Source organism: Gekko japonicus, unplaced genomic scaffold, assembly GCF_001447785.1.
Source record: "Gekko japonicus isolate JY-2015 unplaced genomic scaffold, Gekko_japonicus_V1.1 scaffold1456, whole genome shotgun sequence".
Classification (NCBI taxonomy): Eukaryota; Metazoa; Chordata; class Lepidosauria; order Squamata; family Gekkonidae; genus Gekko; species Gekko japonicus.
Window position 1 is genome coordinate 18,036 of NW_015169218.1, and position 15,363 is coordinate 33,398.

Below are 15,363 nucleotides of genomic sequence, written 5' to 3' on the forward strand. Positions count from 1 at the left end.
AGTTTTTCCATCCCAAATAATCTGCAGCCCACAGCAGGGAAACGTGAATCATGACACCACATCAGGCACATTCTAGACACTACTGTGCCTTTTTCCTCAGTGAGGACCCAAAGTGGCTTACATCATTCTCCCCTTCTCTGTTTTATCCTCACAACAACCATGTGAGGTAGGTTCGACTGAGAGTGTTTGACTGGCCCAAGGTCACCCAGCAAGCTTCTGTGGCAGAATGGGGATTCAAACTGGAGTTTCTCAGATCCTAGTCTGACATTTTAACCTCTTGAGAGCCAGCCCTAGAGAAGAGGGGGGATAGATCCAGGGTTTCCATTTTCAGATGGAGCTGCATGTTTATTGTTACACTCAGCTTGGTCCTACAACAGTTGCTACTTTACTGTCGCTTCAACACAGCATAACACAACACTCTGTAAAATCAGTTTGGCTTGGAAGATGGGTTGTAATATGAACGGCTACTGATGGAAATATTGATAATGAACCCAGAGGTTAGAGTTTTTAATACTCTCTGTTTTGCTTTTTCAGCAATGGTAGGCATGAAGTCAATGTTATACCACATGATGTCACACAGGGATCGTGGCCAAAAGTTTCACAAGGCCTTCCAGATGTGAAAGGGTTTTCTTCTTCTTTTTTATTAATTGACTTAAGTTTGAAGGAGGGTCCCCCCCCAGTACACCATCAGAGAAGAAAAGCCAGGGTGTGAATTGTTTATCACCTCATCAGGCCCCTCACCTATGTTGCTCAGTCAGCATCTCTGCAGACTTAGTGGAATCAGCATCACAGGCGTTTTAAGGGGCAGGGAAAGCACTGGGAAGCCGGACCTGTCTTGTTAAACTAGCCAATGACAGAATCACACAAGCCATATGCAAATCGCCTTGAGCCAAGAAACACAAACTTCAGTGCACCAAAGGAAAACTTGCTTTGGTTCTACAACGCTGTCCCTAAAAGGCGAGCCATGTTGTGAAGGGGAAATTAAGACCATTTTTAGACACGGAACCATTTCTGATCTACTGCTGCTCTCTATTCGTTTGCTATCGATCACCATAACTAGCCTACTGCACAGCTCTGGCATACCAAGTCTTTTCATCCTTCCTAACTTGCCCCAGGCTTTCTGCTGCCTTTCACTTCTTGATTTATTATCATACTCAGCCCACTCTGACTACCCTGCAACCCCCAGAAACAAACATTGGTCACTTACCGTGAAGGGTCCTTCTCCTCTGAGGACAGGAGGACATCTCCATGGGTTATTCCCACCATGCCTTTAGGGAGTCAGGAAATAGATTTTTCCACTTCCTGTCGGTGCCTTCAGAATAGCCCATCTTCAGTTCTGGGACTCCGAAAGCAGTGCCTGTATCCTGAAATAACTGACCTTGCCCTATAAAATATAACTTTGAACATTAACGTCAACAAATAGCAATCCAACTCTGTAGGATAGAAAAACCCCAGAGTGAGAATAATAATAAGAAGCAAAAGAGTCAGCACAAAAGAAGAGAAAACAGAGAAAGATGACAGTGGGAGGGCCGAGATGTCCTCCTGTCCTCAGAGGAGAAGGATCCTTCACAGTAAGTGACCAATGGTCGTTCTCCCTCTGAGGTGGAGGACATCTCCATGGGACCTCCCCGAGCAGTTTCCCTCATTTGGGTGGGTCGTCATCTTCCTCCAATGCCATGGCGTGCTGAAGAACTCTTCTTCTGAATGCTGCATCTGCATATGCCACTGTGTTGATCTTATAATGCCTTGTAAAGGTAGAAATGGAGGACCATGTAGCCGCTTTACAGACTTCCTCCACCGAAGTTCTGTTAGAATAAGCTGCGTTGGTCGCTGCACTTCTCAGCGAATGTGCCGTGATGCCGCTGGGAACCTCGTGTCCCGAAGCCCAGTGCGCCTCTACGATGCAGGATTTCAGAACCGAACTGATCGTAGACCTGGACATCTTTTCTCCCTTGCGTGGAGGAGAAATGCCAATGAACATGGACTCAGTCTTTCTCCAAGATTCCGTCCTTGCAATGTATATTTTGAGGGCCCTTTTCACATCTAAGGTATGCCAGAGAAGTTCCTTAGGATGCTTGGGATGAGGACAAAATGTAGGTAAGCATATTTCTTGTGATCGGTGAAATCTGGAGTCTATCTTGGGTCAGAAGGTAGAGTCCATGCGGAGCACCACCTTGTCCTTGTGGAACACGAAGAAGGAGGACTTCACTGACAATGCTCCGAGCTCGGACACTCTCCGTGCTGAGGTCATGGCAACTAGGAATGTTTTCATCCTCAGCCATTTCAGTCCCACCTCTCTGAGAGGTTCAAATGGTGCTTTCATGAGAGCGTCAAGTACAATGTTCAGCCTCCCTGTTGGAAAACGATGCATTTGTGGAGGAGATTTGGCTACAGTCCCCTGCAGAAACAATTGAATATGAGGATGCTTGGTAATCTTGAAACCCTCTAAGGAGGGTAAAACTGTGGATAGAGCTGCCAGTTGACTATGGAGAGTAGAAGCTTGCAGGCCTGCATCCAGTCCGTCCTGCAGAAACGGAAGAAGAGAAGCTACAGAAGGAGACAGTGGATCCACCTTTTTCCGTCTGCACCATCTCACGAACGCCTTCCAGGTGGTGTTATATATGCGAATCGTGGAGTTCTGTCTGGATGCCGTGATGGTATCCATGACCTGAGGGGAATATCCTAACACTGCTAGACTGCTCCGCTCAATCTCCACGTGGTCAGATATAGCCAACTGGATCTGGATGCCACACTGGTCCCTGAGAGAGCATGTCCAGAGACTCTGGTAATATCAATGGTGGAAGAATCGACATCTTCTGCAGTGTCGAGAACCATGGACGTCGTATCCATCTTGGAGCCATGAAAATTACCTCCGCTCTGAGTTCCGATTCTGCGGAGCATCCGGGAAAACAGAACGGATGGCGGGAACGCGTACAGCAGATCCGGAGGCCACTTTGACATGAGAGCCTCTGTCGCCTCTGCTTCCTGATGGAAGTACCTGGTAAGAAATCTCGGTAGCTTGTGGTTCAAGGGTGACACAAACAATTCCAGTATTGGTTGCCCGAAATGAAGCACTAGCTTGTCGAAGAGACCTGGATGGAATGCCCATTCTCCCTCCTGTAGTGTCTCCCTGCTGAGCCAGTCGGCCTGGACATTCTCGATCCCTCTGATTGTTCTGCCCTCAAGGACGCAACACTCCTCTCTGCCCAGAAGAGAATCTTCATTGCCTCCTTGTGCAGTTGACAGGATCGCGAGCCGCCCTGCTTGTTGAGATGAGCCTTGGCAGAAATGTTGTCCGTTCTCACCAAGACGTGATGGCCCCGCAGACGGGAAGCGAAGTGAACCAAGGACAGACGAATAGCTCTTATTTCCAGCAGGTTGATCAGAAGAGAACTCTCATTTGGTGACCAAGTCCCCTGGACTAGAACCCCTTCTAACGTTGCTCCCCAGCCCTGGAGACTGGCGTCGGTGAACAGTTCCTTGGTGTGACAGACATAGTAGTTCTTGCCTGATGTGAGGTTTTTAAGAAGACTCCTCTTGACCTCAAGAGGAACCTGCAGGTTGACAGCTCGCTTCTGCATAATGTCCAGTTGATGGAGATGAAGAAACATCTGCAATGGTCTGCCATGCATACGGCCCCATTGAATCTTGTCGATGCTGGCGATCATTAAACCCAGGAGTCTGGTCAACTCCATGGGAGCTGAAGACCTGCTATTGTAGAACTGCGTGGTGAGGGCCTAGATCTTCTGGGCCTTGGACGTCAGCAGAAACAGGGCGGTACGGGTGGTGTCGATCATTGCACCCAGATGCTCCACTCGCTGGGATGGAATGAGAGAACTCTTCTCAATGTTGATTAAAAAGCCGTGATTGCAAGGACACTGCAGTGTCTCTTTGGATGGACTCCGACCATGAACTGGCCTGGACCAACAATCGTCGAAGTACAGATGGACATGAATTCCCTGGCTCCTGAGATGACTCACAGGATAGATGATCAATTTGGTGAATAGTCTGGGTGCTGTGGACAAACCGAAAGGGAGAGCTCTGTACTGGAAGTGTTGACCATAGATGCAAAAACGAAGATACTTCTTGTGAGCAGAGTGGATAGGTACATGGAGATATGCCTCCATGAGATCTATGGAGGTCAGGAACTCATTGGGAGATAAGGAGTCTGCTACCGCTCTCAGAGTTTCCATGCGGAAATGTCGCAGACGAATGAATCTGTTTAAGAACTTGAGATCCAGAATCGCTCTCCAGTCCCCGTTCTTTTTGGGAACCATAAACAAGATAGAATAGACTCCCCGGCCTCTCTCATTGAATGGAACTGGTTTGATGGCTCTGATGCTGAGAAGATGCTGTATGGCTGTCGACAATGGATCTCTTGCTCACAGATTTGCTTGTGGGTGATTGCAGGAATCTCTCTGGTGGCTGCCACAGAAAATCTATTGAATATCCCTGCGACATGACTTCCACTGCCCAGGCATCCGCCTGAGCCTCTGACCAAGCCCTGGCAAAATGAAGAAGTCGTGCCCCCACTGGCAGCCTGGTATAGTCAATTCTGTGTGGGCTTGGACTCCCTGTCACCTCTATCATTCCTGTTGAACTGGGTTCTCTGGAAACGAGGGTTGCAGGAGCCCCGCTTGTTGGACTGTTTGCTCGCATCCCAAGGAGGCTTCTTGAGATCCTGACAGAACCGTGGCAGGGCGTGGTGGTAACGAAAGGACTGAGGGTTGCGTCTATCCATGCGTCTCAGGGATCTAGGCATGGCTTTTTTCTTGTCCCTGGTTTCTACCAGGATGCTGTCTAGCGCTTCACCGAACAGACAATCACCCTGGAAGGGATAGGCGGTAACGATAGATTTGGAAAGCGCATCCGCCTGCCAAGCACGAAGCCAAAGCATTCTCCTGGCTACAGCAGTAGAAGCCAGGCCCCTGGAAGCGAAAGAGATGATGTCCAAGGTAGCATCAGCCGTGAAAGAATCGGACTTGAAGGTGCGGGAAATCCCCTCCAGTAATGCACGGTTGTTTTCTGGGATGAGCTGAACAAGCTTCCTCAACCAAACTATGGAGGCCCTGGCAGCGATGGAAGCTGTAGATGCCGCTCTGACCATCATGGCAAAGGACTCATGAATTCTTCAAAGAGTTGCTTCAAGCCTCTTATCAGTTGCTTCCTTGAGATTGCCTAGTCCATCTTCAGACACCAGGCCCGCAGTCTGGAGAGCGGCCATGGGGGCATCCACAAGCGAAACCTGTAACAACTCATCAGCATAATTAGGCATAGCATACAATTTCTTAGTGAAAGTGGGAAACTGCTTGTTGACCTCAGGCTTGTCTCAACTAGAGCGTAGTTGGCGCTCAAAGTACTCTGGAAAAGGAAATACCTTCTCCGTGCACACCTCAGGAGGAAAGAACTCCCTGATACCACCTGATTTGGATTTAAGTTTAGCCCTGGCTGCCTTCTGATATTCAGAAGCAGGTACGTCATGCAGCTCTAAAGGCTTAACCACCTTAGCTAATAGGTATTGATAGTCCTCAGACTTGAAAAATCTACTGGACTGTTCAGGAAGCTTCAGCTCCTCAGTCTCGTCCTCAGATAAAACCTCACCCTCTTCCCTGTCTTCAATGGAAGAGGCAATAGATTCTAACTCCTCCCCCCATTGTTGCTCTGTGGGCCTCTTGGGAGGGGGAGGGGGAGTCTTTTTTGCTGCCTTGGTGGGCCAGCTAGCAGGGAAATTCATTGCAGGACTCAGGTGAGGGGTCTCCTGCTGTGGAATCTCAGGCCTAGTATTTACCTTGGCCATTTCCTGATGGATAGACTGCCTAATGAACTCCATCAGCTCAGCAGGGTCAATCAAAACCGCATGGTCCTGGGGCTTACCCGTCTGTTCAGCACCTTGGGCTGGTTGCACCAGGGTTGGAGATGTGGAGAGACGTCCTCCTGCTGTCTCCGTGGCTCCCAGGATCGCCCATGCAAGAGATCCAAGGCTCGAGGCCGGGTCTCCAAGATGGCCGCCGCCTGCCCAAAGGCACGCCTGGAAAATGGCGGGCTCATCCTCCTCTAGCTGCCGATGGTGCTTCTGGGCGCTTTGCGCCGCCGTCTCTTCTCCAGCAGCCGATGTTGGGGGTGCACAAGCAAGCCACGAAGGCTGATTGGCCCCAAGGTCTTCTTGCGCTGCCGCTGATACGGCACACGCCTCTCCCTCGTCGCCCAAGGAAAAAACCTTGGGAAGCTCTTTTGCCGCCATAGCAGCTGAGAACTTGTCTTCGGGTCTACGGACCCCTGTAATCTTCACTCCAAGGTAGGAGTAGTAGGAAAGGGAAGAAGAGAAGTAGAGGAAAAAGAAAGTAGAACAGGCAAGGCAAAGGCTGTGAAAAGCGAAAATGAAGGTAAACTCTAAAGTACAGCTAAGAGTAGCTAGACTGTGCTGCTACTCCCTAGTGAGGCAGGAACAGAACTGAAGATGGGCTATTCCAAAGGCACCAACAGGAAGTGGAAAAATCTATTTCCTGCCTCCCTAAAGGCATGGTGGGAATAACCCATGCAGATGTCCTCCACCTCAGAGGGAGAATGTTGGTTTGGCCATTGTGGCCCCTCTACAAGAGATTTCAAACTGGGGGTATTATAAGGGAGCTGAGAGCATAGGTGGGTCGTTACTCACAACATGCAAACATGTAAATAAAATGACTGAAGTCTTTAACATTTAATGTATTAAATGTTTTTTTAATAAAATGTATTCAAGAACATAAAAAGCAAATCTAAATAGCTTGAGTTGCCAAGTCTAGACCTTTAAGGGCTCCATATAGAGGGAAACTTCACCAGCTGCAGCTTCGCTGTCACTGCAGGCCCCCTTCAGCTACCACTTGGCTGTGGGCCTGCAGACTTCCACATGGCTTCCTGCCTTTGCGACTTTTGCCTTGAACGGAAAGGAATCCACCCACCAATGTAAGACTGTTAGCTGCTCATCTACTATTCCTGTCCTATATGCAGTCACCTAAATGTAATCCATTTGCAAATCTGTGCTGCACAAGCTAGTAAAATGTAGAAGATGGGTACCAAAGTAGGGATGAATCTATTCTCCCCCTCCCTGGTACATTCCATCTTGTTTGTCCACAGATCGCCTTTAACCCACACTATGCTTTGCCTGTCTTCCAATACAGAAATTGTCATGTAAATTGCTGAACTGAGCATACACTTTTTGCCACTCTCTGTCCCACTCTGAGCCTGGACACGGGAAAAGCGGGATACAAATCCAATAAATCAAATCAAATTTGTCGTACCCCACACGAAAAATGCATGAGGGAAATTCACCCACACCCAAACAAATGATTGTTGTGGCCTGTATTGAAGCACACCATCACTCACACCTGCGTTCCTTTCCAGTCATATCCAGATTTTCACCTGAATGTGCACTGGCATACTGAAAATATGAATCTACTTCTCCATAGTGCTGCTTTCAATAGGAGAGGCACTTGGAATTGACAAGGATTTCCTCTTCTAGCATATCATGGCAAAGACCCTATGAAACTGATGAACTCATTGTTAATTTCATCTCATTTATGTCTGGGTAATCATTTTAGAAAACTATGACTATCATTACAATCCTGTAGAGATTTACTTAGAAGCATTAATAGTATGTCTTTGCTGGGGGCGTCTTGCAGGTAGAAGAACTGCACAGAAATTAAGCAACAAAATATTTAATGTACTGCAGAGGGGACAGGGAGAACAGGGAGGTCAAGGATGGAGACTGCATGCTGCAGGGTAATAGATGGGCATCAGCAAAGCTGCAAACTGTGCTTGCGGTGCTCTCATCTGCAAGATGAAGGGTTGCTCCCCTTTTCCTGGCCCCTGATCATAACAAAAAGCATTCTGCTACTTACCATGCACATCCTTGTAACATTCCAAGATTGGAAATTTGAAAGCGTCCCAAATACCAAGCTACAAAAAAGGAAAATTGTTTGCAATGGAGAAGCTCGTGGAAAAGAGGAAGACATCAATCAGATAGGGAACTCTCTCTAGAAACACCAGTGTGATTCCATAGCGAACACAATTGCAATATATGTGGCAGTTCCCCCCGCTCTACACACGAATAAATGCAAAGAATGTTCTGGACTTTACCTGCCATTATGATAAGCTACTGAGAGCCCCCTATAATTAGGAAGAATCAGCTCTGAAAACACAATTGTCCAGCTTGATCAATACACATCAAAGAACCACATATTGAAGACATCTCAAAAAATCAATGTGATTTGCGAAAACCTCTTTACTGCTTCTCATGAAGACCCACAAGTTTACTGAACAGGAAATGAGAAACAGGAAATTTAGCACTTCTGATTAAAGGGTACATCTGCAATAACACAGTGGATTTCTATTCCCATCTGGAAACATCTAGGTAATATCCTTCTGTGTTGTTGTTTTTTTAAACTGCAGAACTCCTAAAGGAAAGCTTGTGGCATTATACATGACTCCACTCCTCATTTACCTGAGGTGTTTTGTCCTGCAACAGGAAGGAACTACCGCTTACTGTTCCACATGTAAATCCCTTAATTACTGACTCTCCAAAACATAAATCACCATTCACTGTACTGACATTAGTCATATCTGAAACAGAATGCTTGCTATAGACAAGGATTCAGTCATGTTGTGTCAACAGAAGCCATTTCACTAAAGAAAAGAAAAGCACCATTCAGATTTGCTGTACCAATATATTTTCTCCGAACTCAACTCACTGGTGCAACTTAGTGTTAACACACACACACACACACACACACACACACACAAAGAGACTTATTTACAGGACAAATTTTTGAACTCTTATATATTTCAATATTTTGGAACTCAAGTTTAATATTTCAGTATTTGGAACTCAAGTTTAATTAACTCAAGGTTAATTACTACATTTATTTTAAGTTATGAATTGAGCATGTGAACGTTGTTGCTGATGTACACCACCCTGTGCCTTGTTTCACAGGGAAGGGCAGTCTAAAAATCTAATTGAATAAATAAATAAAAATAACTGTGAGATGCCACAGTCTATAAATTGACAGACTGCATTTTAGATCATCAGGAATCCAGATTTATACAGGAGGAAGGCAGATTTACCCTGGTCTTTCAGCTTTGATGTGTTTTTTTATACATCCTGCTACCAAAAGAGTGTGTTGGCCCTTCTTTCACTGGCCTGTCATTTAGCAGTGCTACCACAGGGCATACCCTCTGGAGAGCCAAGGGGAGAAGGCTGTCCTGCTTGGCTGGAACAGAGCATAGCAACCTTTATAACAGGGGAAGGCTCACCTAAGAACACAGGCAGAGTGAACGCCCTGGGCCGTATGGGTAGGGCGGGATATAAATCCCAAAATAAATAAAATAAATAAATAAAATTAAATTCCCTCTTGTAAAGTTTGAGAGGACAAAGGAAAACAGGCTGGGAGGGGCCTTTTTTGCATGACCAACAGAAACCAGTCCCTTTTCTCAGAAATAGGGTAAGAGAATGCATGCTTCCTCAAACAGAAGGCATTTTCACTCATGCAAGGAAGGGTCCCCAGTTCTGCATCCCCCAGGGCCACCCTCCAATGCCACGTCCCAAAAACAGCCTTTCAAGATCAGGCCTGGGGCAGAAGTAAACTGAAATCAGGGAAGCCCCGTTCTATGAACGGAATTCTGCTTATGGCTCAGTGGATCTAAACCACTGCTTTTGTCTGAATAAAAATATCAAACAGCAACTTCCATAGCAAAAAGAAAGAAACTGAGGCCCTGGTCACACAGGAGGTTTAGGCCCGGAAGAGGGACGGATCGGGGGTGCAGCAAATGGGTGTGATCACACCGCAACATCTGGGAAGTGGTGAACACCCGTCCCCGATCCGGCCCTTCAGGCCGAAAACGTGCATAAAAAAAAGAACCTGCAAAAGAGCAGGACTTACCTGAAACGCTGCAGCAAGTGCAGCCGTGGGATCGCCGGCGTGCCTGTCTTCAGGAGCATTCGAGGCTCCCGGACGAACTGCACATGCGCATACATGCGCAGCCAGCTGCTTCGTTCTCCCTTCAGTGGCTTCCCCCTGGCATCTGATCGTGCCGGGGAGCAACTGAGCGGCAGCTCAGGGGATCTCTGTCTGATCCCGCCGCCGTGTGTCTCTTTTGGTGCAGCTCTAAAAAGCCGCACTTTGGCCGTGCCCCCCCCCCCCCCGTGTGGCAGGGGCCTGAGACTGTGAACCCAGAAATCATTTCAGAATTCAGGCCACATCGTTACAGTCAAGGTCCCATTTCAGTAGTTGGTTTGCAAGCACATGCCTCTTCTTCAGTGTGTGCCTCCTGAAAAGTACAATGCAAGAAGTAATCCTCACTGAGCATAGTTGGGAAATCATTGGGACTCAGCAAATGGGTGGATAAGATCTTTGATCTTGGGCTGGATGAATTTTAATCCCCCCCCCCAGCTCAGCCTTTTAATATCGACTCACCTAGATGTTTTATTTAAAAAAACCCCGTTAAGCACAATCAGTCTTAAACACAACAAACTTGGAAGCAAAATACAACAAATTCAAGTATTTCCAAGTAACAGCATTTTAGTAAAGATGTCAGTAAATATTTCTGCAGGGATTACTGAGATCTGGCCCCTTGTACCAGATGGCACAAGCATAATGTGCAAAGAATAAATCCACGGAAGTTATTTTTTTCTAAAAACAAGGTGACTTTGCACATTAAATGTCATGTAAAAGGAAGAAATGGCTTTCTTCTACAAGGCATCCATCTCATAGTTTAACACAGAATTAAAATGTTTAAACATAACCTGAATACAACCAGCAGAAACTCATTTGTTAAGGTCAGACTCTCACATTTGGACCAATCAAAAGAGAATGCTGTGGCTTCCATCCAACACTTAAGAGGCTGGGAAGTGGTGAATTACTACCTTAAGTATTAAGAGTGCTAGAAAAGGAAACATGGGCTAGGCAAATAAGAGGACAGACGTACCAGTGAGCAATTTAGAGCCTAAATTAAACAGCAGAATTGAAAACCCAGCCTTAAATTTGTTCCCAGTGCACTGTGGTTGAGAAATTTCCATCCTGCACACAAGAGTGGAAGGCTGCAGACAAGGTCACTGTTGTAACAGTCTAGCAGTTTGTGGTTTATGTAAATGTCTGGGTTATGTACAGTTCAGTGATTCCACTGCTGGAATCATGTCAAGACAATCCATGCAGGTGTCTTTGGCATTGCCCACCGCTGCACCAGAAACACGTACAGGCAAATTTTTGGCTATTTTATGCTTACTTAAGTGTAGAGGATTGAACAGAAAAGCAGCATCGAACTCTCTTGCTAATGGAAATGCTGCACTTGAAACCAATGGAGCTGCTTAACGCTGGAATTATGACACTGGAAAAGAGCTTTCGAGGGTTAGAGTGAGGCGTCCCCAGTATTCTGAAGGCAATCCAGCAGTAGCCGAGGTCCATCCAGGCCGACATCTCCCTTCAGGTATTTAGCCTGTGTGGGGACAGAGTAAGCCCTTGGGCATGAGTCAAAGGCAAGAGCCTTTGCCTTACCTCCTGGGACCTGCGAGAGTCAGTTTGGCCAACCTGGACCAATCCAGATTTGCTTCTGTTCTGTTTGGCTGTTTTTTTCTAATTTGGAAATGGTTTGTTGCTTGTAAGCCGATTTAGGTACCGCCACAGAGGGGAAATGACCTAAAATGCTTAAATAAATAAATAAATAACCAGCTCTGGGTCATTGTTTTTCCCCCATCGTAACCAACCTGGGAGTCACAATCGCTGTTCTAAACTAGTGTTCTGAAACCATAGCTGACTGGCTAATAAACTGAACATGAATTTTGACAGAGCAGAATTGGTAATACAAAGGGGATGGGAAGGTCTGTTGGATTGCTTAGGGCTGATGAGTGCTCCTGCTTCTGAAGGACTGGGCATGCATTTCGGAGTTCTTCTGGATCTTGGACTGCTTTCAAAATCTCAGGCGGCAGCTGCCTTCAGAAGTGCATCTTTGGAACAATGCATAATTCGTACACTGAAACAATTCCAGGAGAACAGAGACCTAGTTTCTTGCATCCTCATTCTTGTAATGCCAAGGAACAGCTGAACTCCTACGTAGGGCTAGCCTTTGAAAGCATCAGGAGATGCAGTTGGCAGAGGAAGTGGCTTCATTCCTTTTCATATGGATGAGAAGGCAAGCACCTACCCGGCCCCATGAAGCAAGTGAATGGGTTTCTTCTAAGGAGGGCTATGTTTTTGCTGCAGTTCAGTGGGAAAGTCACAGAATGTAGCATTCACCAAAAATACCCCTCAGCTGTCTTAAACAGTAGAAAAGAGCACGAGTCCAGTAACACCTTCAAGACTAACAAAATATGTGGCATGGTGGGAGTTTTCATGAGTCACTGCTCACTTCTTCATGAAAGCTCCTACCCTGCCATATATTTTGTTAGTCTTTTAGGGGGCTACTGGACTCTTGCTCTCTTCTACTGCTACAGACAGACTAACATGGCTGCCCATCCTGATCTATCAGCTGCCTTAAAACAGCTATTTTTAAGTGGACATATTGCTCAATCTTATGGTTGCACTGCTATGTTTCAAAATGGTGGCAACGGAAAATAAAACGGACATTCAGCCACTGGTTATTGGAGGAGAACGTGTGGAGAGGGTGTCTACTTTTAAGTTTTTGGGAGTGACTATTGAGCAAAACTTGACCTGGAGCGCTAACACCATGGCTCTGGTGAAGAAGGCCCAGCAGAGGCTCTTTTTTCTCAGACTTTTAAAGAAAAATAATTTGAGTGAGAAAACATTGATGTCCTTCTATCGCTGCTCAATAGAGAACATTTTAACATACTGTGTCTGTGCCTGGTTTGCCAGTTGTACGGCTGTGGATAGGAAAGCACTCCAGACAGTTATCATCACAGCCCAGAAGTTCATTGGCTGCCCCCTCCCATTCCTGGAGGAATTGTATAGTTCTTGATGTTTGAAAAAAGCAAAGAACATTCTGCAGGATTTGTCACACCCTGGACATTCCCTGTTTGAACTGCTGCCTTCGGGCAGAAGATATAGGACAATTAAAACAAGGACAAACAGATTAAAAAATAGTTTTTATTCGAGAGCTATTACTGCCTTAAATGCTGTATGAAATTGGAATTTGGGTGACATTAGTGGTTTTAAGTTGCTATGTTAACCTTAAGGGAGTTATGAGATAGTTGTGAATGGTTGTGTGAGTGTATATGAATATTGTTGTAGATCACCGAAATGATTGCATCTTAATTTCGTTGTACTATGTACAATGACAATAAAGTATATTATTACTATTGTTATTATTACTAACAGCAGATGTTTGCCCATTAAGTGACAAAAGTCACCCAAAGGTTTTATTTGTTTGGTTGTGAATGATTCTCCTACTTATTAAGCAGAGTTACCTACCCATCCTCTGAGTTTATCTTCAGCCACCATGCTTCGAGGGGCCTGGAGATGGATGGGTGTCAACCCAAGGAAGAGCCTTCTTGCTCATGGGGCCAAAACTTTGGAACTCCCTACCCAGGGATTTTCACCTGTTTCCCTCTATCATTCTATTCCACCATTGGGTGAAGACTTTTTTTGGAGTGGTTGGAGTAACCCCAGTAACTGTTATTGGCCCTTCTCCCTTTAAGTGCTTGTTATGCATGTGTATATGTTTTTATTGAATTGTTTATTACACATAGACTTTATCTTAAATGCTGTTTTAATGTTGAAATAAGTTTGAGTCCAGTGGCACCTTTAAGACCAACAAAGCTTTACCAAAGTGTAAGCTTTCATGTGCAAAACACACAAAAGCTTACACTTTGAATAAAACTCTGTTGGTCTTAAAGGTGCCATTGGACTCAAACTTTGTCCTGCTGCTTCAGACCAACATGGCTACCCCACCTGAATTTTTCTTAATGTTGAAATGCTTGACTGTTTTGATGTTTGCTGCCTTGGGGACCCTATTTGGGTGGGAAGGCAGCAGCAGAATGTTTTAACTAAATAATAAATTAATACTCCGCATTGTCTTACAGTTACATGTACCAGTAATGGGTTATGTGCATGGAGATTTGTTGCGCCCCAAGGCTGGTTCTCTCTCTCTCCCTCCAGATCTCTACATGTTAATGTTGTGGATGAGAGTCAGATGGGCAAGATATGCTGTGACAGTTATGGAGATGGAAAGGTGGGCTGGCATCCTTGAGACAGGCAGAGTATGGGGAAGATAGGCTTTCTGGGATAGGGAGGGTCGTTTATGAACTAAAAGGAAAACACACTCGCTCTTTGATGTGTTTAACACCTATTGGTTGGCAGGTCCGTGATCTGGAGGGCTTGAGTCCCAGGACCTGGCACCAGATTGGCCTAGGCTGTAGGAGTCCACTGGGGAGAGGTCTGAGAAGGGGAGCTGTTCCTTTGTTTGTTGGTTAGAGGGAGGGAGATGAGAGCAGGGGGAGGGAAGCTCACTCCCTCGTGCATGTGTTACATGGAGGGATGATAGAAGAGGTTGCTTGCAGGGATGGCTTTGTAGGGCACTATTTATTTATTTATTTATTTACTGAGAAGGGGAACTGTTCCTTTGTTTGTTGGTTAGAGGGAGGGAGATGAGAGCAGGGGGAGGGAAGCTCACTCCCTCGTGCATGTGTTACATGGAGGGATGATAGAAGAGGTTGCTTGCAGGAATGGCTTTGGAGGGCACTATTTATTTATTTATTTATTTATTTATTTATTTATTAAGATTTATACCCCCGCAAGATACAAGATTGTTGCAAATCGAAGGACATGATTTGTTACTTGGATGGAATGCCTTTTTATGGTATGAGAAAGCAAATTCCCATAAGTACTTTAAACAGCATTGGTTGAGAACCTCTTTACTTAAAGTTTGGGACGGAATCCATAAAAATTTTTATACTAGAAGATCGAGACTAATAACACCATTAGAGGCATTTACGCTGCCAAATGCTTATACAGGAGAAGAAACATTGAGGTATCAGGACATTTTGGATAGTAAGGACAATCTTAAACTACTGGAACATCTGTCCTGGTGGCAAAAAGCACAGCTGGAATCAATATATTTGAAGGACAAAAAAGTGGGATTTAATTGTAAAATAACTGAACTGGAAAATGTTATGTTAACAGCAGATAGTAAAATGATAAAGAAAATATATAAAATGTTGTTGGATGATACAATGGTAGATGAAATTGTGAAGAATAATATGATTGCATGGGCTCAGAATTTAGGGCATACTATAAATCTGGAAGATTGGGGGCAGATTTGGGAGAAAAATATTAAAATGACATACAAAAAAGTTTTGGAAATGGGTCCATAGTTTGATGGAGAAGATACTAAGAGCAAAGATTCCATTTACTCCAGAGGTCTTGCTGTTGAATATATTTCCAA